A 25627-nucleotide genomic window follows, 5' to 3' on the forward strand; every position below is an offset into this window, starting at 1 on the left:
GCGGAGACGGACCTTCCCCCACATGGAGGGTGGTTGGGCAGAGGTGGCTGAAGATGCTCCCTGCCTCCTCCCCCGTCCTCAAGTCCATCCTGGGAACTCTGCAGAAGCGAATGGCTACTTCCCAGACCCAGCGGCAGAGGATGAGCGGTGGGCTTGGGGACTATTGTTGGAGGCAGAGAGTGTCAAGAGCGGCACTCTCCCGGGGGGTCAGAAGGCAAACATGGGGTGCTCTACGAAGGCTCTGGACTCTACTCCTGGAGTCAAATGCCAGGGGAAGAAAAGTCTCAGAAGTCAGCAGAAACCTGTCAATTCTATTAGCACTTCTAACTCTAATAGCATCCCAGGATACATCTAAAACAGAGTCCATTTCCCAAACCACAAATCCACCAAGGCCACCCCCAGCCGCTCAAGTCCAGTCTCCAAGCAACGGTTCTTCTTTCTCCTCATCGTCTCCCACTGCCACCAAGACTTTTAACCCATCTCCTGGTCCTACCACGTCTACCTGCCAAACGTCTCCCCACGTGCCCAGCCCTCCACTTCTGCTGCCCCGCACTTCCAGCTGGTCTCAGCTCTGCCTGGGCGACCGCCAAGAAGCCACTGAGTCCCATGCCCCACTTCTCCCTAACAATCTGTTCTCCTCACAGCAGCCAGGACTATCTTTCTGAAACATGAATCACACCCTATGGATCCACTGCTTAATACCCTCCATGGGCTTCTTAGGCACTTAAAGCCCAAACTTGAAGTGACCACGAGCCTCCGATCCAGCCTCCCTCTCCAGTCCTGCCTCGTGCCCGCCTCTTCATCCCTCCTGGTTCTCATCCCATGGGCTCTTGTCCCTTCTATGCCAACAGGGGTCTTGTGTTCAAGACTCTACATTTGTTGTCCCTCTTCCCAGACATGAGACTGGGACTCCCCTCGTCCCCGTACCTACGATTCCCACCTCCCACACCCCAACCAAGCCTGCTGCATTCTCTCCTGTTTGGTTGCAGGGTGGTGGGTATAGAGCAGGTGCTCAGGAAATACTCGTGGATTTAAACTCGTGGGAGTGAGAAGTCGAGTAAACTACAAAGTAAGCTTCCAGTACAAATATAACCTGATCTACTTGATCGAGTGGAAAAGTAAGTACTCTTGTTCTCCTATTGTGCAGGTAGAGGCACCGAGGCTTAGAAAGGTAAGAAAGGTGGGGTGCCTGGGTGGCTCAGTGGGTTGGGCACCTGACTCTTGTGTGAGCTCAGGCTGCAGTCTTAGGGTCATGGGATCGAGCTCAGGGTCGGGCTCCGCACTCAGAACAGAGTCAGATTGAGACTATTTCCCCCTCTCCTCTGCTCTCCGCCCCACCTCACTCACGTGCGTGCTCTCTCTCTAAAATAAGATCTTTATTTTTTTTAAAGATTTTATTTATTTATTTATTTGACAGAGAGAGAGAGAGAGAGAGAGAGAGAGAGAGGGAGAGCAGGAATGAAACCAGGGGAAGTGGGAGAGGGAGAGGCTTCCCACCAAGCAGGGAGCGCGATGCAGGGCTTGATCCCAGGATCCCAGAATCATGACCTGAGCTGAAGGCAGACACTTAACGACTGAGCCACCTAGGTGCCCCAAAATAAAATCTTTAAAAGAAAAAAGAAAGAAAGGCAGGCAAGGTTGCATTATACCAAACAGCCAGCAAAAGATGGACCAGGACCTGGATCCAGCCCTTCTGACTCCAGAACCACCTTCTTTACTGTGATGCCAAATGGCTTTCTGCTATATCAGCTTTCAGCGCACACCAGAACGGCGGGACACGGCTCATGGTCTCAGGAGAAGCAGAGGCTTAGAAGGTCTTACCCACGGGCCGTGTCCACACTCCCACCTCCAGCGCCAGGCGTCAACCTCGCCCCTTGGTGAGCCACGTCCCCTCAACCTGCAGGCGCACAGTTCATGCTTATCCAACCCTTCAGGGCTGAACTCCACTCAGCGGACAGACAGGACAAGCTCCAACAGCAAGTTGCCACCAGCTGTGGACTCTGAACTCAGCCTCCTCCCCCCCCAGCTCATTCTTTGACAAGTCATAACACCGAAGCCTCAGTTTCTTTATGGGGAACACGTGGATGACAGCCCGAGGCTGGCAACCATGTGGCTCTGCTGGAGGGAGCAGGACCTAACAGATGAAAAAGGGCCCAGATCGGCTCTCAAGATGATCAAGACTAAATAAATAAATAAATAAATAAAAGACCACAGGAGTCTTTAATTGCATCTGCTCTCTGAGGTTAGCTGTTTAATATATCTACAACTTCCTATAATCCAGTGAAGAAGAAAGAGGATTGAAGGGAGGAGTGTGTCTGGCAGGGAGAAGGCGGGAAGTTAGTAACAGATGCCCATGAATGCAAGGCCCGGAGTTTTCGCTTTGAAATTGTACTCCCTCCTCCCGTATGGCCTTTCAACACCAAGCTGTTATGCCAGTGGGGCATGGGGCCGTTATTGGACATAAGCTGCTTCCCACATTGGTGCCCGGAGCATCTCGGAGCTACCCTGACTGAGCCGGCCCAGAGAGGGAGAAACCAGTGACTGCCGCCAGGGAAGGTGGGTGTGGGGACCCCAGGGATGAGGATGAAGGCGCAGGGACACCAAGGGCAGTCCGGGCTGAGCAAGAGTGGTCTTTGTGCCAGAAACCCTGTCTATGGAGAACCAGCCATGTCCCCTTCCCTTCTGGATCTTTTGGGATACTGGCAAGTCTGTCTGGATGTAAAAATCAGTTACTTCAAACTTGGCCTTTCCCCCAGATTCAGGGTGTAAGTGATCCCGAGCCACCAAGATCAGAGGAAGTGTGTTCCAACATGGGACTGGAAGGTGAAGTCGTTGGAGGAGATGCCTGTGATAACAATGCTGCCCCAACAAGGGAACGTGGGCTAGACACTGGCTCTTCGGTGCCTCTCTTAGATTTTCACGGCATCCATAAACTTCTGAACAGACGTCAAGTGCTGGAATGATCTCTTTAACTTGGCCTAAGACAGCACTCCCCCAACCTGTATGACCACACAGGAGACACTGAGAAGAACGGAGTGGGACTCTGGAAGAGATGCAAATGGAGCCTGAACCTCCAGGGACCACTTCATCCTCACCTGCCCGAGAAGGCAGCGAGCAGCACAGAGGGAAGCAGAGCTGAGAGGAAGGATGTCACAGGAGCACCCCTATCCAGCCATACCTGAGGCCCTGGGAAGACAGAAGCAATCCCTGGGAGGCTCGAAGTGAGAATTAATAAATTCCTTTCTTTTGCTCAAAACTAGTTTCCTTCAGGTTCTGTCTCTTGGTATGCTCGTGTGACCAAATGGGGAACTGCCATTTGTTTGTAAAATGACTCCAGACATGTGGCTGAAGAGTCAGACAGGAAAAAATGTAGAAAGCATGCAGAAGCCATCCAGGCAGGAAGAACATTAGCTGCATCCCATCAAGTGGCAAAGGCAATTAGGTACAACCTTTACCCAGGGCACCAAAGTCCACTGACCCAGGTCTGGGTGAGCAATGTCGAAAGGGGTTACAGAAGCGGATTACAATGGAAATGTGAAAGGAACACAAAGGATCTGAGTTTGCGACATGGTGAAATGAGATTCCAGCTCAAGGGACACAGGGGACACAGCAGAGAGAACTACAGTGTATCCAGCTCTGGCTTTGGAACAATCATTCTGGAGTACAACGTGACCATCCCTGCATCTTGCTCTTGATCCCGTACGATGGTTCAGAGCCCACTGGAGATGACAGACGTATTGCCCTTTCTTGGGAGTAAATGACTTTAAATCCTTGGGAAGGTTTAAAAAGAGGGGAGCTGAGGGAGTAAATCATAATATGAATAAAGTACAGGATGAAATCTTTGTGATGACTGGGTAATCTCTGTATATTTATAATACTTAAAATAATATGGGGCATATTAAAGAATGTAAATAAAAACAGTCCTCTGATTTCAGTTTTAAATGAGTCCTCCTTTCCAATTTGAGATTTTTAAGATGAAAGGTTTAAGGACTGGGAGTCAGCCTGTAAAAAAGAATTACAGAGTTTGAGAAAACCAAATTTATGACATTTTAACTTTATTTGGTTTGCAAGAGTTAAGTGCTTAGGAGATTTTGCTTGTTAGGCTGGTGAGTCTACCCTGTCAGATATTTGAAGAACTTGAGGAAACCAGGCATGTTAAACTTATGAACACAGTCTAAAATATTTAAGGAAACCTAATTATCCAAGTTTCCAAACAATATTAATTGTCAAAACTCAATTTGTCCAATCTAAATTAACAAAGTACTAATCAAATAACAAGTGGGAATCATCTTAATTTATACAAAACCTCTTGATTTATAGAGGAGATTTATAAGAAAACCTAGGTCTAAAAATCAAAGCTTTAGTAAATCGAATGGTAAAACCAATGAAGTCTAGGACATTCCTTTTAGACACAAAAGCACTCCTTAGACATTTAGAAAACTATTACGGCAGATTTTGTTTTGTGAATGAATGAAGGATTTTTAGATGAATGACCAGAAGAACAAATTAACCCAAGAGAGGGGCACCTGGGTGACTCAGTGGGTTAAGCCTCTGCCTTCAGCTCAGTCATGATCTCGGGGTCCTGGGATCAAGCCCCACATCGGGCTCTCTGCTCGGCGGGGAGCCTGCTTCCCCCTCTCCCTCTGTCTGCCTCTCTGCCTACTTGTGATCTCTCTGTGTCAAATAAATAAATAAAATCTTTTAAAAAAAATTAAAAAAAAAATGAACCCAAGAGAGCATACCTCCTCTCTCTACTAGTTTTCTCCACTCCAGTTCACTTTTGCTCTACATTGCAAGACTTCCAAATTTACTCCAAAAGGGCTCCCCCAAATCTCAGTGGAAACACTGTGTCCGATATTGTGGGAAGATGAGCAGAGCAGAGCAGAATCCCAGGCCCTTCTCCTGCCTCACGGGCTGTATTATATAGGAAATTCAGAGGAACATGGGATACAGAGCTTGGCTGATTTCTTCCTTTTTTAAAAAGCTTCAATACAGCATATCATGTTTATGCCCTATAAATTCTTTGGCAGAGACAGCTAGAGAAATGGCAAGAAGATCCTTCCACTGATTGCTCTGAACCATCAGTACAAACACAGAGCATCGCAGCCATATCAGGCACATCCCTTTTACTCTACTCAATGAAATGTTCCTCCCATTGGCAGTCACACAATGACACAAAAGGAATGACAAGTGATCATATAGGAAAACAACCTTCAGGGGCTCCTGGGTGGCTCACTGGGTTAAGCTTCTGTCTTCAGCTCAGGTCATGGTCTCAGGGTCCTGGGATTGAGCCCTGCATTGGGCTCTCTGCTTGGCGGGGAGACTGCTTCCCTCTCTCTCTCTCTGCCTGCTTCTCTGCCTACTTGTTTTCTCTCTCTCTCTCTCTCTCTCTCTCTCTCTCTGTGTGTGTGTGTGTGTGCACGTTAAATAAATAAATAAAATCTTTAAAAAAAAAAAAAAAGAAAGAAAGAAAGAAAACAACCTCCAGTGGGTGGGTGGAAGGAACTCATCAAACACTTGCCCTTGTTCTTCAAGACTCTTAAACTCACTACTTTTGGATCCTAAGCCAGGGACCTTGGAGTCACATGTTCATCTTACCCAGTGAGTCAGCGCCCTCTATGGGTCAGGCGTGGCACCAGGCCGTGTGAAAGCAGTGAGGACTCCCAGTTGTCCCTACCCCAGACAGGGAGGCCGGTGCATGTGACTGACGAACACAGAGCCCGGGCACAAATAAAAATGTAACACAGGGAGATGAGCAAAGAGAAACTGCACCAAGGAGAAACGGTGAGGGTTCCAGACATTTCTACAGACTTTGATACCTCCCCAAGCCACCAGTCAGGTGTCAGCCCAGGTAACAGCGAGAGTCTGCAGAATGCCAGATCCCAGGCCCACCAACAATCTCTGCTGTGCCAACATCTCCCTCGAGGCATGGAAATGGCAACAGCAAGGGGCCAGGAGAACAAGGCCCTGACGCTAGCCCTCCCCAGAACTACTACTTCCCGTTAGAGTTTGGACACCTCCCTCCCTCTCTAGGCCCCAGACTTCTGTAGAACAAGGGAGCTGGAAGCAGCCATCCCAGAGACTGCTTTCTATCTGACATCCTAGGAGTTTAAGCTCAGAGAAAAGTTGGTCCAGAGGCAAATGGGCACATGGAAGCTCCTCACCAGGCTCAGAGCATCTCCTCCCATTCAGTAGTAACTGCCCAACGGGGAACTGGACTTTCTAGTCTTTGGGTTCCTTCTTTGCTAATTTCACCCCTCAAAATATTTTTTAGGCGCACACAATCTTTTAAATACTTGGAATGGGTGCGCATATCTTATACACAGGAGACAATTAGCTAGCCCTGAGTAGAAACAGAGACAGCCTTTCCCATTTGACACAATCCCCACCTGCTCCTCTTCACGCACCTGGCTGGCCCTGCGATTTGAGTGTGCAGACCTTCCAATAAAGGTAATAATAAAAGTCACAATATAGAGTTTGCATTAGACCACACTATTTCTCCACAAAGGAATAGAATGCAATCTTAACCTCTTATTTATAGCTACCACTTAAAGGGTTTACCAAAAGCCAGGTACCGTACTAGGGGCATTACATGTATTATTCCACTCCCATTCTTCCCTTGGACGACACACAGGCTTAGGGCCTAGAGGTCATCAGGAGGGTGGGATTCAAACCAGACTCCATGCAACCTTCTAGTTCATCCAAAATTGAGCAAATATAGATCAGCTTGGAAATGTCTGCTAACCAGTCTTATCACCAGAGGACCTCCACCAGCTGACAGTAGCCACATGCATCAAGAAGAGACCTCATTTTGACCAAAACCATGGCCTCAACTCTTTGTCTACTAAGCTCTTTAAAAAAAAAAAAAAAAAAAAAGATTTATTTATTTGACAGATAAGACTGAGAGAGAGAAAGCCCTAGCAGGGGGAACGGTAGGCAGAGGGAGAAGCAGGCTCCCCGCTGAGCAGGGAGCCCAAAGCAGGGCTCAAACCTAGGACCATGACCTGAACTGAAGGCAGATGCTTAACCCACTGAGCCACCCAGGGGCCCCTGTCTACTACCTCTTGAAAGATGTGAAGAGAAAAGATTCTCCAAAAGTGACCAGAAAATCCACTCAAAAATGGACAGACCCATAAAGCCAGGAGGATCCTGTTTCAGTCTTACAAGACATGCTGACATCACGGTGTCAGGAATTCAAATGCCACTAAGAAGGCTTGAAGCACAATTTTAACAGCCAAACAAACACAAGCTCTCTGCTATGAAGAACACAGGTGAAAGCATCATAAATTATTTCAGCTCCTCACACTCCCTGTTTTCAAACCCTGTTGTGGGGAGTGCGCATTCCACAGAACCAAGGAGAGAATCCTGCCTTCCCCCGTGCACCCCGTCCCTGAAAATTCGCCTCTCATCTGGACACATTTTTAATATCAAGCTCTTCCAGGGAGTATCCAGAATGCAGCAGGAATTTGTAATGGCCCTGAACTCATGTGATTTCATATTTATAACTTCATCTCCCATGAAGCAAAAAAGCAAAACGGAATCCCAAGGTTAAAGGGATGATTAAATAGATTTTTCCACTAGGATTTACACACCCATGCGTGAGGAATCCTGCGTTTCAGCAAAAGACTCCCAACTGAGGGGAGACCAAAGGGTCCAGGCGGTCTTTACAATCTTCAGATGGACTCCCTGTGAGATAGTGTTGTTTACTCAAGGGAAAGACATGCTGACCAATGTTGTAAAAAAAAATAAAATAAACATCGATCATACTCATTCTCTGCTCGCTGATAAACCACAGCAAGTTAGCTGAGAGGAAGTGCTTGACTGTGGTAACTGCAATTCTCAAAGGGTCTCAGAAGCAGTCTTCACAAACAGCAGCTTCTAATCCGCTACCCCCAAACCCCAAAGCCTAGTCCACTGGGCGTCCTCAGGAGCCGTACGGGCCCGGCTCTCTGCCTCTCTCCCAGGGGCTGAACGTGTGCTACACAACCACCGAGGCTGTGTCCAGGCCTTACCTGCTTACTTTTCCAGTTCTGCCCCAGAATCACAGCAGAGCTCATTTTCAGGGCCCTGTGCCCCCCATCAGACAGATGTATTGGGTTGCAAGAGCCCAGACTGGTGGAACTTGTTTTCTGGCTATTGTTCAAGGCAATTGTTCCCGTGAAACCCCAGGGCCCAAGCGGAATGAGATCCTTTGGTGTGGATGAGTGAGCAAAGCCCAACTGTAGGCTCAGCAATAACCCCTGGGGAAGGGAAGGGGCTTGGCTACCTTCTTTCCCACCAGACAGGTATGTTAACTATTTCCCTCCCAGGGGTATCCTCAAGAGCATCACCTCCTCCAGCCACTGGGGGGAGGGGGGGATTAAGAAAATCCACCTTCAAAGAATGCAAGAGCACCCCCCCCACGCAGAACCTCACCTTTCATTGTCTCTCTGGGAATGATTATAACTGAACAGCCAACTTTAAATGAAGTTCAAAGTTGTGGCAGACCTCATGCTAATTACCTGCATTATCTCAGTTAGTCCTCACACCTCCATGATGCAAATAACACTCACTGTTTGCTTACGTATGTGCCGGGCCCTTCTACTTACATTTTCTCTGGTACCATGAGATAGGTACTAATACGATACCCATTTTAGAGGTAAGACAACTGAGGCCTGGAAACAAAGGCCCAAAGGTCATACAGCTATGAAATGCTGAGGCTGGGGTTCAAACACAGACCCCAGGGTGTGCCACCAGCTTGTTTATTTATTCATCTGACACACTTCACGCCGTGAACATCACATGTACTGTAAGGGCTTCAATGTTCTCCACAGTAAAAAAGAAAAAAAAAATAGAGTTACTCGAAAAAAGCCATAAGCAAACCTCTTCTCTCTAGATTTCACCCTCTGAGAGCAGCCTCTGTGGTTTGCAAAATGGCCCAGAACTAGAGTTTGAAAGTAAGGGGAGACACAAATCCCCAGTGAATTTAGTCTCCTCTAGCAGTGGGCCAGGGGACCACAAAGCCAGGGAGGCTCCAGAGGGAGGCAGCACAACCCTGGAGAGAAAAGTAAAATAGATTTATTTGAACCTTGGTTCTAACAGTAACTTGGTCAGAGCTCCTCCCCCCCCACCCACCCCCAGACCCAGTCCCCGGGAGAGCCAGTCTTCCTCTCCTGTAACACTGTGCTAACACCAGGCTCCGGGAGCCTCTGGTGGGGGCCCAACCAGATCTGCAGGCCCTGCGGAGATAACCAGCTCCTGCCGGCTGCAGCTCAGAAGCCTGGGAGCCGGAGAGAACCGCAGGAAGGAGACACAGGCCCACACTACAGAACCCATGATAAAGTTCTAGGGCAAGAACTTGCTGCTTCTCACTGCCACAGCGTCCCAGGGGAGAGCAGCTCCTACAGACGGTGCCAGGTGCAAGGCCAACCATTTGGGGAGGAGAGAGAGAGAAACAAGAGCCCCATCAAGAGGGCTCCAAGGGAATTTAGCAGCATTCAGAATGCCAGGGGTTGAGTTTCACCCCACAGCACCTTTGTCCCATTTTGGTAACTCATTCCTTTAACAAGTAGGTGGTCCCCTGAGTAAGCATGAAATTCCTCCCTTCGGCTCCAGGGGCTTGGTCGGGCTGGAAAGCCCAGAGGGAGGCCTTATGGCCTCATTGTTACAGTAGGCACCGGAGCGTCTGCTGACCTCAGCTACACAAAACCCTCGCTCCTCCAGAGAAGGCCGCTGACACTTGGTCCACTGCCAGGAAGCTTTGGCCAAAAGATCTCAACAAACCCATCCTGCTGTTCTCTTTACCGGAAGACATGTGTACCCTGAGCATGAACAGAATTCAGCATGTCACACAGAACTAAGGCAAATCACAGCAAACACACAGGTGACAGCTTTAACAGCGAAAGCCAGGCACCTGGGTAGGTACTGAACACACGTTACTCCACACACTCCTCTCTATTACCCTACAAAGCACAAACTATCAACGAGGCTTCCCGAGGCTAGGCAGTCCACCCAAGGTGCCAGAGCTAATAAACGGAACGGGACTAGAACCTAGATCTGCCCGATTCTAAAACTCAAGCTCTTCCTAACCACATTAATCCAACCTAAGCACAGAGGGAAGGATATTTTTTAAAAAATATTTTATTTACTTATTAGAGAGAGAGGGAGAGGGGCATGAGGGGCAGAGGCAGAAACAAACTCCCTGCTGAACAGGGAGCCCGCCCCAGGGCTGGATCCCAGGACCCTGGGGTCATGCTCTGAGCCAAAGACAGACACAACCCACTGAGCCATCCAGGTGTCCCAGAAAGAATACTTTTAAGTAGATCCCAGTCATATAAGAACTTAGAACTCCCACATGTTATCCAAAAAGCCCAGGACACTTTTTAATGCCATCAAATTATTCCTGAAAGATCTCCAAGTAGGTAAGGAAAGGGGGGTAGAGAGGCAAATTCCAGACAGGGCATTGGCTGGCTGCCTTAGGTCTGAAGTAGGTGGACGGGGATGTAGAATCCCACAGTTTCCCATTACCTACACACACACAGAGACACACACACTCACTCAGTTCCCAATATGTCCTAGAGGTCTGGGAACCTGAAAGCACAGAACAGAACTACATTGGACTTGGAGCAGGTGAGAGAGGTGGCTGTCCCCCAAAACTAATCCAGCCTCATTTTGCAATTTATCAGGGGCCAATCCTTAAAAGCCACCCCTTCTGGGGCAACGGGGAAGGAAAGAGAACTCAGGTCAAGAAACAACCCCTCGGGGGGCCTGGCTGGCTCAGTCGGAAGAGCACGTGACTCTTGATCTCAGGGTCATGAGTTGGAGCCCCACATTGGGTATAGAGATTACTGAAAATATAAACAAACTAAAAAATAAAAACACAAAACAAAACCCACAAAACCAGAAACAACCACTCAAAATCAGCTCTGCAACCCAAAAGCAGTTCAGCCCTAGCTAATTAGCCAACCCCAGCACACATGTGAGCAGCTGGTGCCAAACTTCCGTCAGCATTAACATGCCGGGTGTACAACCTCTCCCTCCAGGACTCAATAAATCCAGCCTCTCAGGCTGCGGCCCCAGAGCTCCAGGGCACGGTCCCAGCAGCCCAAGGCCAGCTCCAAGGCCATCAGCTGTCCCAGATTTGACTTCCACTTGGGCTCCTGCCTGCTGAATCAGGTATAATACAGCATAAATCCAGTCACAGATCCATCCACCAGCCCGGAAGCCTCAAAAAATGATCAGAGAACTCCAGGTAGGTCCTGCTGCAAAGCAGAGTTAAGAGACCCCCCCCAACCCCCCCACCCCACCCCCTTCTCAGAAATAAGTAGAATCTGAAATGCCCAGGCAGGCCATGCTTGCCAGTACCCCGTGCATTTCAGTGAGCCCTCTGCACCAGAAAGTGCCCTTCCTCCAGCTGGACCCATGTTTAAACTGTGAATCAAGCCATTCTGAGCCATCTGCCAAGCCCAGCACAGGAGGCACAGTGGTGGGTAAACCTAGGTTCCCATGTCGGCTTTGCCTCTTCATAGCTGTGTGACCTTGAGCTAGTTATTTAACCTCCCTTAGTTCCCATTGCCTCACCTCCAAATTGAGAATAATATTGCTAGCTTTGCAAAGAACATGAAATGAGACAATGTCTGTTAGATGCTTGGCTAGCAGTAGGTGATAATGTACATTGTTTTCTCTTCCCCCCTCTGACTTGAAAATAGAAATGTTTCTCTTTGGGCAGCTTTATAGCAGCCCGGGCTAACAAGAAAAGAACTCATACTTATATCTCCCATGCTATCTCTCCTGGAGCCCAGTTTCCAGAAAAAAACAAAAACAAAACAAACAAACAAAAAAAACCCACCCAGTAATTTGCAGTATTAGTAAACACAACTGCAAGTTCACCCGGCTTCTTAGATTCCAAACAAAACCTCCAACTGCAAGTCATTTTCATCAGGGCCCTCCAAACCACTAGCAGCACTTGCTGGGGCCCACACTGCTTCTCTCCAGCTCTCTCCTCCCCCAGACTGAAAGGTCTTCCCCGCAAAAGCCTGGAATAAGGATCAAAGACAGCTGGGTGATCAATACCCAGTTTTTCAGTCTCAACAGCCTAATTTGATAAGATGGTCTGGGAAAGATGGACAGTATTACCCAAATGTCCAGGTGGACCAAGGACATTTGGGTAAGGCTCTGGCTTCCTCCAGATGATAGCTCTGGCAGCTCTGGTTAGAGCTAAAGGAGCTGGGGGTCGCAGGGTAAAGGATGCTGAATTCCTGACCAGTGGCTCCCCCACCACAGAGCCCACAGGGGATTTTGGCAGCTGCACCACCGGTTGCTAGCACCGCCGGCTTTCCAGTATCATCGGCGAACGGGCAAGGCAGGACACACAGCACACCCCGCCCCAGGCCCAGAAATTTTAAGAAATCATCCTACCTGGTAAGGTTTCCAGGCCAGAGCATTTCACTACATTGTGGTCCTTAGAGAAAGCGGACAAAGAAGCCAAAAGAATCTCTCGGTGGCCACTGGTCAGCCAGGCAGGCAAGCCAGCCCACGTTGGGCCAGGGAATCCCGGGCACCCAGCAACTCGGCAGCTAAAGGACCAGTCAGACGGGGATCACTCTTCCCCAGCCCAGGAAAGAAATCTGATCCACCAACAAAATTAACCCCTTAAGTGCTGAAGGAGCGAGAGGTCAGGCCGGAGAGCTAGTAGTATCAAGTCAGCTGTGAAAAGTTTCAGCGAACCAAAAGCGAACACCAAACTCTGAAACCATTACCGTAAAGCACCTAGTAGGAGGGCCCTCACTATGGTCCCGGGCGTATCTGCAACAATGGGTCAAGCTGAATAAAATCTAAATGTGAAAAAACAAAACAAAACAAAACAAAACAAAAACCCCAACATTTTAAATCCCCATGGACTGTGCCAAAATGTTGGAAAAAGTCCTTTCAGCCAAAAGTGCTACTATTAACAATGACACACACAATAAATCACTGATGATAACATATCTTAGCTTATTCCATTGACAACTGAAAGCAAGGCATTTGATTGAAATGCTTAGCCTGCAGAGATAACTTCGGAACCCGAAAGGGAAAAGATACCTATCTGTACAATGAACAATGACGCACATAATTTCTGGTGATGTCAATTTTGATACAGTGCCAACAAAAATACACATTAATTCCTGATGCTATTTTTTTTTAAAGGAAGTTCACTCTATGCATCGCTACTTTAAACATTATGGTACAAAGGCTGGGAGGGGAGGTGGGCCGGCAGAGAGTCCCAGTTCTGGGATAGGAAGGGGTTGCACCGACTAATCCCTATTAAAACCTGTAATCAAGAAATTCAGAAGGAACTATGTTAGCAGATGCTGTGAACAATGAACAACTGTTTTACTCTTGAAAATTCAAAAGCAAAATTATGTTATAGCCACAAGCTTTTATTTTAAAATGAAGAAGGATTAAGATGCTCTCCAAAACCCCAACTTCTTCTCCAAAAATCCTACCAACTGGCTCCTGGCAACTTTCAAAGACTTTCTCTGAGAAAGGTCCCCCCTCCTCACCCCGCCCTGGGCTGCCTCTCCAGAAGGATAGGGGTGTACGGGGTTGTGTGTGTTCGGGAGCTGGGGGTGGGGTGGGGGAGGAAATAATAACTGGCTCCAAGCAGAGTCTTGTGTGGTCAGAGTTTGCTCAGCAAATAGAAGCCTTTCAAAGGGGGAATAAAGAGCCAGTCCTCCCCCAACCAAGAAGGAGGGAATAAAAGTTCAGCTCAGAGAGGAAATGGGGTCTAGTGGGGCTTCCCAGGTGAATGTAAAGGCAAACGTGTCCAGGAGCAGAGATTGTAATCTTGCAGGAGTCCCAACTGAAGTTAATCATTCACATCTCATCCCTCAGGGCCCTCCCCCACTTGAAAAAATGCTGCCAGCATCTGCAATGGGGAGTGGGAGGCAGAGGCCAAGGGGTGGGGGAAGGGTGAATTTGGGGAGGCGGTGTGGCTCAGATTTATTGAGACAAAAAGTCAGGATGGATCCAAGCTCTGTCTGACAAAGATGGTTTTAAACTGTTCCGCGTACCTTCTGCACTGTCCCTGGAACTGAATGTATCTCTCTACCATGACTTGAGACTCTGGCTGACCTCTGGGTTAATTTGGGTAGAATGGGATGGTGACTATATACATGCAGACCTATAGATTTGGATATGTATATATACATATATGTAGCATATATACACATGTGTGTATAGACGCACATATACATACAAAAAATTTCCACCATTTACTATACTTGTTCCTTGTCCTTGTTTTAGGCAAATTTAATATGTAAAAATCCAGAACAACCACCAACATAAATTAGGGCTGTATATCCATTCATTTAGTTACTCATTCAACTAACTGATATTTATTCAGCAGTTGGTGTATGACAAATCACTGTTCTAACTGCTGAGGATACAATAGTCAAAAAAATAGTCCAGAAATTCCCTAAATTAATGGAATTTACATTATAGTGGTAAAACAATAAATGAGACTAAATGTAAATTTTATAGTATATTAGGGATAAATGCTAAGAAGAAAAAATAATATAGGGAAGAGGATGTGATTGGGAGGAGAGGGAGGGAAGGTTGTGTGAAATTTTTCTTAGAGTGGTTGGGAAGGCCTCCTAAGGGGATGATTGTTACTACATACCTGAATGAAGTATGGAAGCTGGTTATATGACTATCTGGGGGTAAAGAGCCTTCCTAGAGAGGAAATGGTCAGTGCAAAGGTCCTGGGACAGGATACAACTTGCACTTTCATTCCAAGAACCCAGAGACTGGTGTGGCTAGAGCAAAGAGAACAGTGAAATAAGGGAAAGCTTAGGAGGTCAGGTCAGAAAGGCCAAAGGGTAAAGGGAGGGAAAGGGTCCTTAAGGAGACCCTTAAGGAGTTGCTGTAAGCATCTTGGCTTTTTCTGTCAGAGAGGAAAATTTTTTTTACAAGGGCAAAGTTTATTGCACAAGACAATGTGCTTGGGGACCGGGGGTGGCGGGGGTGGGGGGGAGATGTGTCAGTTCTCGTTCTGTGGTTAAAAGAATCACATCTTCAACACGAACACTCTGAATTCTTCGTAGCTAGAGGTTCACATTTAGCCAGGGCTTTCCCCTGCTAGGAAAGATAACAATCAGCTTGGCTGAGAAATCTAACAACAGAGGGAGAGGCAACCAGGGAAGGTAGGTCAACCAGCTCCTTGAGAGCAGATGCCCTTTGGCGCTTTTCAAAGAGCCAGTCTTCCCCTGCCATTTCTGACCCTGACTTCTAAACAGGCCAAATTCCAAAGACCTTCTAGAATTCATAGCATTTTTCTCCATAGAAACAATGTTACCGATGATGTTAAGGTTCCTAGGTCAATTCACAGAGCCAGGTTGTAAACCAAAAAGGAGCTGATAAACGCTGAGGCACCAAAGAGTGGAAGGAGATATGATTCTTGGGCTACAGGATGTTCTTAGGGAAAGCAGAAAACCGCTGAAGTAAATCTAAAAAGATGTTCATTATGTCTAACGAGTGCTTTATTAAAAAACTGTTCTCCTCCAACACCATCAGTTTCTTTCTTTGTACAGACTCTACCCCACTGGCCGATACACCAAACAAAACAAAATCTTCTTTAACCTCATGTCCCTGTTCTCCTCTGCAATCATGCTGTCTTTGCTCCACGTTACAGCAAAACATCTTGAAGGAGAGCTCTCAGTACTCCAACTCCTGAGGGCTGTTCTCTCTCCAGTGAAAAAATGTTTTGTTTCTCTCCAGAGCATCGATGGCTTCATTGCTGCCAAAGCCAAAGGTGTTGATCCTACTTGAGTTTTCATAAACACATAGCATGGGTGGACAGGTTCTTTCTCCTTGACTGGGTCTCTTGTAGGGCTCCCGCACACCTCATTTCTTCCTCCCTCACTGCCTGTGCCTCCCTCTCCTTTGCTCATCCTCCTCTCCTGTCCAGACCTCCAGGGTCCTGGCGCTCATGCCCGTCTTCTCTACCTGGTCTTTTCCTAGGGGATTGCGCCCAGGGCTTCAATTACTAGACACAGACAGGCAATGCTCAAGTTTGTCCCTCTAGCCTGGCTCTTTTTGGATACTTGACACATCTCAAGTCTACTGCACCTTGTACAAAACTCTTGCTTCCAACGTCCAGCTTGTCTGCATTCCCTCTCCCAAAGTCCTCCTGCCTTAGCCAGTGTACAACTATCCTCAGTCATCTTCAGTTCACTTTTCTCTTACTGCCTCTATTATAATCCATTAACAAGTCCTTTTGGCTATACCTCCCCAATATACCACTCAGTATCTACGGGAAGATGGCTTTGGTCTAAGCCATCTCTCTTCCAAGGCCACCTCCCTGGCCACTCAGCTTTCCCTCCTGCCCTGCTGGGCTCCACCCTCCACACAGCATGAACAGTCATCTTTTCCAAGTGTACTTCACATTGGGTTGCCTTCTGCCCAAAATCCTCCAGTAGTTTCCCAGGGAACTTGGAATAAAATCCAGATTGGTTTAGAAGGTTCTAGACAGTCTGATTCCTGCCCACTCCCTCTGCCACTCTGCCCCTCCCCTTCATTATGTTCAAGTAAAAGGTCTGGGCCCTCGAATGTACCAGCCTCTTTCCATTTCATAGGCCCTGTCCTGGGGTTCCTTCTTTCTGGAACGCCCTTCGCCACCTCTCTCCATGGCTGCCTCCTTCTCGTGGTTTAGGTCTTGATTGGGATGAAACCTCCTCAGAGATATTGCCCTAAATCCCGGCCCAGTTACTTTCTGCCCCATGATACTTCCTGCCACTTACCAGTCAGCACATTATCTTCTTTGTTGGGGAGGGTGTTTGTATTTTCCAAAAAATAAGCAAGTTCCTTGAGGACAGGAGAGCTGCCTGCTTTTGCTCTGAGTGACCTCCTCCCTCCCTGCCAGTAGTACGACTAAAGTGGTCTCAGACCAACGGGGTATGAGGAAAACAGGGAACTGAACATTCTGTCCAGTGTCCTGGGGACTCTTGGTACTTTCAAGGACTTTAGCATAATTTCTTAGTTGGTCAAATACCCATTTAAGAATCTGATAGAGGGGTGCTTGAGTGGTTCAATCAGTTAAGCATCTGACTCTTGGTTTCAGCTAAGGTCTGATCTCAGGGTTGTAAGATCGAGCCCCATGTCAGGCTCTGTGCTCAGCACAGAGTCTGCTTGATTCTCTGCCCCTTTCCCACCCTCTCTAAAATAAACAAATAAATCTTATAGGAGGAAAAAAAAGAATCTGCTAGAACTCAGGTCTGCCTCACTGTAACAAAAATGTATACAGACATTTTGCCCACAATTTCAGGGGATTTACTGACCCCCCCGTCCATAAACCCCAGGTTAAGGGCAGCTGTTTCTGAGTTTTGTTTTGGTTTGATTTGTTTTTTTAAAGATTTCATTTATTTATTTGACAGAGAGAGACACAGCAAGAGAGGGAACACAAGGAGGGGGAGGGGTAGAGAGAGAAGCAGGATTCCCACTGAGCAGGGAGCCCAATGCGGGACTCAATCCCAGGACCCCGAGATCACAACCTGAGCCGAAGGCTGAGTTTTATGGTGCTAACATCATACACAAGGTCTAGTCCCACTTTTATACTATGATTTTTTCCTTCTTTCAGGAGCCAGTCGTAGACTCATTTGGATCACTTTCTACTGGCTTGTTAATAATAAAACAAAAAGAGAAGGAAGGCAGGCTCTCCTGGATGGATGAAAAGAACGGGAAGAGGTTAAGAGATCTGTGCCAAGAAGGAGCATCTCCTTCCTGCTGTGGAATTTTACGGAGTATGATCTGCTCTAGATGATGGAGAGGGGAGAAATAGTCCCTGGGGCTTTAGAGTCCTTCACAGTCCAGGAATTAATACTAGGGAGTTTGTGTTTTTAATAAAAACCCTAAGAAACCAGGTAGCTTTGGGGTAGAAAATGAACAACATTCAACAAATAGACCAGACCTTGGGAGAAAAAGAGGGCAAGTAAAAGAAAATGCTCCAGCTCCAATGGGGCCACTTGCTGGGAGATGACAAACAAGGACAATCATTCTGGCTGCTACGGTAAAAGCGATGAAGGAAATAAACAAGGTGCTGGGAAACGAAGCCACGGGAGCGTCTCCTTGAAACAGAGCAGTAAGGAGGGGCATCTCCTAAGATGTGAAAGATGAGAGGGAGCCAGCAGGCCATCAGAAGAGGGAAGCCAGGTGTTCCAGAAGGAGAGGACATCAAGTGCAAAGGCCAGAGGGAGGGGAGAGCCGTGTGTCTGAGGAACTGAAAGGTGGCTACCATGTTTTGAGCGTGGGTAGGGAGGTGTTAATGGAAAAGAAAGCTCATCCCCTGGGGAACTCCAGACCCATCAGTAATAAGTGATCCTGGTGAGTCGTCAATAAAGAACTTTGGAAATGGAGTCAGTGTGCCTCTGGCCCTCCAGCCTTTTTTCTCCACTTCCTCCGTTCCTTTCTGGGGAGCAGGATACATACATACATGGGAAATCCACCTTTCCTGTTGAGGTGTTGGTTTAGATTCTCTGCTTCCATTGCTCCTGGCCCAGCTTACCCTCTGCATTTACGCACACTCTGGGTCCTGCCCTACTTTGCCAGTGAGAAGGTGATACTGTCCTCCAGTCTTCTGACAAAGACAGTGAGGGGCATTTCAGCTTCAAATCTTTTGTCTTGTGAGCTCTCAGTTTCTGTTAACCTTCAACTGGTTAATTCTTGGGATCGTCTGGGGCCCGTACTTGCCGGTACTTACCTGTAAAAGCAAACCTACTCCTCCATCTTTAAACAAAAGCCTTGGTCATCAGGAAGAGTATCCAATCTGTTCTCCATGTTTACTCCCCTCCCATTCTGAATCTACCGCCCAAAGCTTGTTAACAGACCTTGGACAGGGGAGCCTGGAGAATGTGAACGTGGGTATCATCAGCATCTTCCGCCTAAAATCTTCCATCCTCAATCCAACATCAGAGATTCCTTCTCTATCAGGATGTCTGTCAGTCAACTGCAAATCCATTCAGAAATGGCAGCTTTTCCAACAAAGGACATCTGATGCCAAAGTTATTTTTGATAACAACAATTCGGATTTATACACTTTATTGTCCGTAAAATCTCATCTCATTTAATTCTCACAACTATGCTAACACGTATATTAGAGAAAAACAAGCTGGAACTCAGAAAATTTACTAAAGTCATAACAACTGCTAAGAGACAGATTGAAGACCACAGCTTCAGATGCTAAATCTTGTTTGACCTCCACGACACCACCCTGTGTAAGGTAGTGAATCCCTCCAACAGATGCCACCAGATGCCACCAGATGCCACCAACACACTTAGTGGGCCAAGGTCATCAACAGGTTATCCCACAGTTCTTTAGCTGTTTCTGACACTTCTGGGCTTGATCCAATCTAGATCTACTCTTTTACCAAATTCCACAATATCATGGCTTCTACTATATTTCTGGTTGGCTGTTCTTTTTAAGATACTGGCTGGATGTTGACTTTCCCTGTGCCAGGCATGAAACAGAGCTATGCAAAAGAAACGAGGTCTCTCCCATTATCCTCATGAAGCCTGAAGTCTGGTATGTGTGGGAGTGTCAGGCAGTCAAACAAAAACCATACATGTTTCACTGTGAACCATGAGGCATGCCAAGAAAAAGGCAAGCTGTGAGAGCATCTGATAGGGGAGAAGAGAATGTTCCTGTCTGTAAGGTCAGAAAAATGTGTGTCCAGGCTGCCTATACAGGATTGCTGGAAGTTGACAATCTGTGAAAATGTCCACATTTGTGCCTAGATAGAGCTTTCTCCTGAGTGAAATCTAGATTATCCCATCAAACCCCATCCAAACACCCCCAGCTAATGACAGCAGCCACAAAGGTTCCTACGTCCTTGTGCCCATGGCCGGTAAGAGTTAAGAGCAGTTCAGAAAGTTACTTCATCTAGTGTTTAGGAAACAGTTTAGATTAAGGCCTTCCCGTATCTTTGGTAATAAATGTGGCTATTTAGAAGAAAATATTAGGGACGCCTGGGTGGCTCAGTCGGTTAAGCATCTGCCTTCAGCTCTGGTCATGATGGTGGGATCCTTGAATTCAGCCCTGCATTGGGTTCCCTGCTCAGCGGGGAGTCTGCGTCTCCTTCTCTCTCTGTCCCTCCCCTCCCCTCTGTTCCTGTTCTCTCTCTCTCTCTCTCAAATAAACACAATCTTCAAAAAATAAAAATAAATTTTAAAGAGAGAAGAAGGGGCGCCTGGGTGGCTCAGTCATTAAGCCTCTGCCTTCAGATTGTGTCATGATCCCAAGGTCCTGGGATGGAGCCCTGCATCTGGCTTCCTGCTGAGCAGGAAGCCTGCTTCTCCCTCTCCCACTCCCCCTGCTTGTATTCCCTCTCTTGCTATCTCTCTTTCTCTGCCAAATAAACAAATAAAATTTTAAAAAATTAAAAAATAAAGAAGAAAATATGAAAAACAAAACAAAAGCCTAAAGAGGCAAATCCATGCAGCAATTTGTTCATTTAAAAAACTGAAAAATTAGGGGCGCCTGGGTGGCTCAGTGGGTTAAGGCCTCTGCCTTTGGCTCAGGTCATGATCTCGGGGTCCTGGGATCGAGCCCCGCATCAGTCTCTCTGCTCAGTGGGAGCCTGCTTCCCCCTCTCCCTCTGCCTGCCTCTCTGCCTACTTGTAATCTTTTTCTCTCTGTCAAATAAATAATAAAATCTTAAAAAAACAACAACAGAAAAATCAAAGGAAATTTAAAACCACATCATTGGCTATAAGGAGCTGTATTTATGTAATAGGTGTTATAGGTACATGGGGAGAATCCTAAGAGTTCAAAAATTTATTTTTACAGCTGCAAGATTATCTCTTTTAGAAGGATGGGTAATGAATAAAGTATTTCTAAAGTCACCCTTTGGCTTTTTCTAATGTGGCTCCGGCTACAAGGACATCCTTGAGTGTGCCCGGGGCAGGGAGAGATAATGTGGGAGAGGGGTAGCGGGATGGGCAACGAGACTGCAGAGGAAACACGGAGGTGCTAATCATGGGCAGCCTTGAGCGGAGTGTGCTGTAAGCCCGCAGCCGACCCATGGCAGCTCTCACACTGTGGTGGGGACTGCAGAGCAGTGGAGAAAACACCAAACGGGAGCTGGGTTGGACCAAATCGCTTCCTGACTGTAGCTCTCCAGCTGCTCCCAGTTCAATGAGCCCCAGGTCACGCCGAGACCACCTGGAGGTTTTCAAACCTCCCAGCACAACGTTTTATAAGTCTAGATTCCTCTCTCCCACTGAAACTCCTTTTCAAAAGAAAATTCATTTGCCTTGTGAATTTGACTGATGTTTCCATCTGTCCCCGGCTGGGGACAACAGCCCTTGAACTTTAAGGCAAAGCTTCTGAGTGTCAGGTGTTGTATCAAATGATGGAAACACCTCATCCCATAGAACCCTTCTGACAACACCATGAGGTAGTCGTCCTTGTAAGAAAACCTGTTCTATACTTAAGCTTTTGTGTTCCATTGTTTCCTTTGTGAGTTTATAGGGGCCATAAAATAGGTTCACAAAACCTTCTACAATCTCAAAACCACAATCTTGTCTAAGTCAAAGGAAGAAAACAAAAAGTTAGTTTGGCAAAGAGCCCAGCTCATTCTAGGTATTTGCCTAGTCGTGACACTAGCTGAAAAGTTACAGCCTGGTTAAGAATTAAACTTCTGTTTGACCACTAGCTTTTTTTTTGTTTTTTTTTTTTTTTTAAAGATTTTATTTATTTATTTGACAGAGAGAGACAGCAGGAGAGAAAACACAGCAGAGGGAGTGGGAGAGGGAGAAGCAGGCTGCCCTCGGAGAAGGGAGCCCGATGCAGGGCTCCGATCCCAGGACCCTGGGATTACGACCAGAGCCAAAGGCAGATGCTTAACGACTGAGCCACCCAGGTGCCCCAGGCCACTAGTTTCTAAGAGATAAACTGTCCTGAATGAGGGCAGAAAAATAAAACAGAGTGACTGGCACATAGTAACTGCTTACAAATTTTGGTCCCGGTATTGAAAACCAACTGTGTACCAACGGTTATACAGTGCTGATACTAAAACTCGCCAGAACCTGGTAAGATAGATTTCATTATCTCCAACTCACACATGATCTACAGCTCCAAGAGGTTAAGTCAGTTGCTCAAGGTCATGTAGCTAATAATGCTGAAGAGCAAGTCTGCCTGATTCATAAGTCAGTATCCTTTTTTGGATTTTTTTTAAGCTCTCATCTTCATGGAGTTCTTATCATGGAAGTTGCTGTGCTAAATTCTCTGGTCTTGTTTAATCCTCCTGCCATCCCCTGTGTAGTGGGTATTATCCTTCCCAGTATGCATGAGGATATTAAGGAGCAGTAGGTTAAGTAACTTGCCCCAGACCACACTGCTGGTAAGAATCCCCGAAGCAGAGTCCATGACTGAAGCCACCTTAATCGTCTCTGAATTTTTGCCTTGTGTCAAGTATTTGGTGCTATGGGGACAATTTTCACGATCTCACCAAAAGCCGCTTTACAACCTTTACCCCCTGGTTTCCTTCTCTTCCTCTTTCTGTCTCTACAGGTGTAGGTGACTCCATCGGTAGTTAACATCAGTTACTCCCAGTTCTGTACTTTCATGGAAGTTCAGAGGAAAAGATAAAAATGCTCATTCAGTTCAGAGCCTCGTGCAAACTGATGTGACATTTTTAGGTTCAGCTGCAGGCAGCTAGCTGGGCTTGAACAGAAACTCCATTCTTCAGCCAACCTTCAATCGCAAACATGGTACCAGGAACAATGGAGTATGGAGACAGAAAGGGTGTGAATGGTTCAGGGCAGCCCTGTCCCCAGTAGCCAGAACATACTTGAGACTATGTCCTTCCACGGGGCCTCAAGAGCATCATCTGCACACACAAATGTCAGAATTATTAGGAAAATATAGAATACTGGCTTTCTTTGCAGCTCGAGCTAGTGTGCATACATTTAGCTCCAAGAATGGTCTTCCCACTGTTGTTTATAAGAACAAAAGGAGTGGAACGTCATGAACATCCATCAGGAGGGAAAGAATTAATCCAACTGTGGCTCCTCTATAGAACAGAATACCATGTGGCCATTAAAAAGAATATTGATAATCCTGATATTAAAAGGTGCTCATGCTGCAGTGTCAAAATACAAAAGTAAATTATAAAATACTTCTTATTCTTTTAGAGGCTGCATAGTGTAGCTGTTACAATTAAGGACTATAGGTCATGCTCCCCAGCTCTGCCACTTCTGGCTGGCTGACTCTGGACATACGCCTTAAGCAGTGTGCATACCCGTATCACCATCTGTACAATGGGTTCTGACTCCTAGAGTTACTGGAAAAATGGAATCAATGTACATCAAGAGCCTAGAACAGTGCCTGGCTCATAGCAACAACTCAAATTTTTGCTCCTTTAAAAAAGTAAAATGTGTAAATGCTAACATGAACCAAAAATAATTGTCTGGAAGGCACCAAGGTAGCTAACAGTGATCACAGCATATCACTACATCATGTGATGTTTGCTTATCTGTATTTTCTATTTTTCCATAATTTAAAAAAAGCTTTTTTTCCTTTAATAAGAAAGCAACTTACATTTGATTTTTGTTTTTTTTTTTTAAATCCTAAGCTTTTTTTAAAAAGTTTTATTTATTTATTTGACAGAGATCACAAGTAGGCAGAGAGGCAGGCAGAGAGAGAGAGAGAAGCAGGCTCCCAGCTGAGCAGAGAGCCCGATGTGGGACTCGATCCCAGGACCCTGGGATCATGACCTGAGCCGAAGGCAGAGGCTTTAACCCACTGAGCCACCCAGGCGCCCTTAAATCGTAAGCTTTAATGAGAAACAGAAACCTCACCCAAATTTCTGTTTTTAAAAAGCTGCAGGTCAAGGCCACGCAATGCGAAACCTGGAGCCTGGAGAAGCTGCATGGTATTTCCTGGTCCTTTCTAGTTTGGGGCCCTAAAAGCAAGAAAAAATTTGCACCGTAGCACCTTGGCCCTGAATATATGCACAGGCAGGGCTGGGGAGAGGAAGAGAGCAGAGAGACTAGGAAAGCCCAAGAAAGCCAGATTTCATTCGTAGCAATCCACTTAGTTTAAAATGTCAGGAAGTTTAGTGGATTAAGGGTATTAGGGCCGCTATTCATAAAGGTGTTTTGTTAGAACTTCCAAATAGCAATCTGGTGAAATAAGACGTGCACAGCCTTAAATGAAAGCCTGTTACAGTACTTAAAGTTTCCTAGAGAAGAAAAAAGACCTCCAGGTATTAATTTACCTAAAGAGCAGCTGCCTGGAAGATACTGTAATGTATCCTATGTAGCCAAGCTATAAAATGGGTTCTCCGTCACGGAGCTAGGAGGTGGGAGCCCAAATCACCCAATGGTAGAGCCGCAATTAACGGTAATGAGAGGCATGTCTGCCTTCTGATAAGAGCCACAGCTGTACGCGTATTATAGACTTGCGTCCCTTAGAAAATCCAAGGACATTCAAAGTGGCTGGAATCCAAGAGGCTTCAGAAAGTGTGTTTGATTTCAAAATTCACGATGCTTTTTGGAAAGTGGCTAATACACTTATCTCACAGGTGCATCTGGGCTGGGACTGTCCTGGCAAACTCTAGGGAGAAAATAAACAGAGACTCCCTTCTAGGGGCCCCCAGTAGCACGGTTCACCCTGCTAAGTTAATGGATGGAAGTCTTCAGTCCTCCGGACATGGAGCAAACACTGTGGTCCATGAAGCTCTAAACCACATGTCTGAGAAAAATTCCATTTCCCCCTCCTGCTTCTTAGGAGATCATAGGAGGTACAGAGAGACAAGACTCCTTCAGTACCAGGGGAAGGTCGGGTGAAGGGGAGAGGTCTTACAGAGTATGGGGAAGGGGTGGGTCTGGAGATATGCAGACCTGGGGGTGAATTCTGGCCCCACAAACAAGCAGAGAGGTGTGACATGGAGCTCATCTACCTGTCTGAGCAGTTTCCTCATTTCGCCTAAATATCGAGAATACAGTGGCGATAGGACGAGTCCTTGCCCTCAAGATGCTTAGGGTATAGATGAAGGGGTACAAGAGCCACAAACATATAAAATAGCATGTGTTTGGCAGTATGATAAGGAAAAAGTTCAGAAGATGACATAAGCAAAGAGGAGGGTCACCCAATCTGGTCTTGGGAATTGGGGTGGTGAGGGAAGGCTTCCTGGAGGAGATGACATTCAACATGGGAAGGATAAGAGCCATGCTGTGGGTGGGATGGGGTAAAGGTGGAAAAAGCATTTTAAGTAGAGGGAGCAGCCTCCACAAAGGCTATGAAACAAGAGAGAGGGCACTTTGGGGGAAATGGCAAGTAGTTCAGTGTGGCTGGAGAGAGGGAAAGAAGGGCTAAGACTTAGTGGGGCCAGACCTCACAGTAAGCCTAGTAACGGAGTTCAAACTTCATACTGAGGGAGACAGGGCATCTCCGAGACATTCGCTGCTTCTGGAAAAGCCTCAGGAGGCAGGGATTGCAGGCATACTAAAGGCAAATGACCTCAGCTCTGTTTCCCAGGTCGGAATTCTCCCCCTACTGTTTGCCGTTTATCTCGTTCCTTTGACAACCTCAGCATTTTTCAAATTATTATGTCTACCCCATGGAAGGCTCCAAGTTTTACCACCATCTCAGAGCTCATTTGCTGCAGGATCT

The 25627-nt window shown here is 46.7% G+C and overlaps 1 protein-coding gene across 3 annotated transcripts in view; it reads right to left on the reverse strand.

Annotated features, from left to right (window-relative positions):
• Positions 1–25627, reverse strand: part of LOC111149981 (neuron navigator 2) — a 393207-nt gene that overhangs the window by 77005 nt on the left and 290575 nt on the right. The gene's annotated exons all lie outside the window — the stretch shown is intronic.

The sequence above is a fragment of the Enhydra lutris genome, unplaced genomic scaffold, assembly GCF_002288905.1.
Source record: "Enhydra lutris kenyoni isolate GAN:26980312 unplaced genomic scaffold, ASM228890v2 scaffoldscaffold22, whole genome shotgun sequence".
NCBI classification, from domain to species: domain Eukaryota; kingdom Metazoa; phylum Chordata; class Mammalia; order Carnivora; family Mustelidae; genus Enhydra; species Enhydra lutris.